This window comes from Mandrillus leucophaeus, unplaced genomic scaffold (genome assembly GCF_000951045.1).
Source record: "Mandrillus leucophaeus isolate KB7577 unplaced genomic scaffold, Mleu.le_1.0 Scaffold243, whole genome shotgun sequence".
In the NCBI taxonomy this organism is placed as follows: Eukaryota; Metazoa; Chordata; class Mammalia; order Primates; family Cercopithecidae; genus Mandrillus; species Mandrillus leucophaeus.
The window spans coordinates 2018679-2020389 of NW_012102510.1; the positions used below are offsets into that span (position 1 = coordinate 2018679).

The 1711-nt window shown below is 42.3% G+C and overlaps 1 protein-coding gene across 3 annotated transcripts in view; it reads right to left on the reverse strand.

Moving 5' to 3' along the window:
- SLC9A7 (solute carrier family 9, subfamily A (NHE7, cation proton antiporter 7), member 7) overlaps positions 1–1711 on the reverse strand; it is a 150336-nt gene that overhangs the window by 47662 nt on the left and 100963 nt on the right. The gene's annotated exons all lie outside the window — the stretch shown is intronic.

The window sequence follows — 1711 nt, forward strand, 5'->3', positions numbered from 1 at the left end:
GCAAAAAAAAAAAAGATTAATTAGATTTTATAAATTCTATCTTTTTGCCAAGCCTTTGAAATATGGTGTGTGTTGCTTAAAATAATAAGGACAGGGGTGGGGGTGTGGGCAATATTGTCCCTGATTGAGAACCACCGCTCTAGATATATGCACAAGAGCTGTGTTCTCTCTCAACACTCAGACCCAACTACCCTCTCTCAATGGTTTCTACCATAGGACTGCAAAAACTAAAACCCCACTTTCCCAGCTTCTCTTGCAGAAAGCATCACCTCTTCCTGTCAGGAAGAAGGCGGAGAGGCCAGATACCAACGTAGTCATCTTGCCTCCATGGGGCAACTGATGTGTGACTGAAACCCCAGAACAGTGCCGCAGAAAGACAGTGTAGTACTTTTTGATTGTAGTGGAAGCTGGGACATCAGCCCCGGTACTGGTACCCAAGATAAATATCTATTTGTTTAAGCAGGAATTAGCCAGGTTTTTCTGTTCTTTGCAGCCAAAAGCATTACTAATTGATACAATCAGAAAACCAAGCCAAACACATGTTCAGTTTAGTGAGTTATTATAAGCCAACCAGTCTTGTAACCACCTCCCTGTTCAAGAAATGGAACTTTGTCAGTCCCCCATATGTCCCATCCCAGTCTGAAGCCTCTTCCTTCACTAAAGGGAACCACTAAACTAAATTTTATAGTCATCATTTTCTTGCCTTTCCCTATAATTTAATCACACAAATACACATTCCCTGACGCTACCATTTGGTTTTGCCAATTTTTAAAAAATTTTATTTTTATTTTTATATTTTTTTGAGACAGGGTCTTGCTCTGTTGCCCAGGCTGGAGTACGGTGGTGTGATTATAGTTCACTGTAGCCTGGAACTCCCGGGCTTAAGCAATCCCCGCTACCTCAGCCTCCCAAGTAGATGGGACCACAGATGCATAGCACACCTGGCCTAAAAGCATAATTAATAATAATAACAATAAATGCTTACATAGCATTGATTTAAGTTTCAACTTCTCATTCTCCCTGCTCATTATCTCACAAAACAGGTCAGGATCCCTTCTGTGCCCCTCCTGAGCAAGTCTGTGCCTGATCACAAGGAGGGATGTGGGTGCTGACAACTGGAAGACGATGGGATGGGGATGACAAGACTGGCTAAGTGGTTTCTGGTGGGAGAGATGAAACAAACTGCCCTCCTCCCTACAGCAGGACCCTTGAAATCAGGGTGAGCAGGGTCATAGCTGCTTCCAACTGGACACAGACTAAGAAATCACAATTAACTAACTGAAGATCACTGGGTACAGGCAGTGGGAAAAACAAAAGAATGGCAGATATATGAAGAAGGAAAAACTCAAGGACCTAAATGTGTTCGTTCAGCTAACTTTTCATGGACACTTCATCCGTGTACTCAAGGGCACTTAGCCCTTGTGAGCACTCAGTACAAAGTGGCAAGCACTGACATGTACAAAACAGACCTAACTCAAAGAGCTGAGGGAGCAGATAATGGAGTCTAGAAAGAGTGACTAGGCAGGTGGCACATTTGAACCAAGTCCCAGAGGATGCCCTCTAGCCTGGGCGACAGAGCAAGACTCCGTCTCAAAAAAAAAAAAAAAAAAGAAAAATTAAGATAGTAAATTTTATGTCAGGCATTTTTACCACAATAAAAAATTAATAATAAAAAAGGAAATTGCATGCCCTTCCTGTGAACCATCATGAT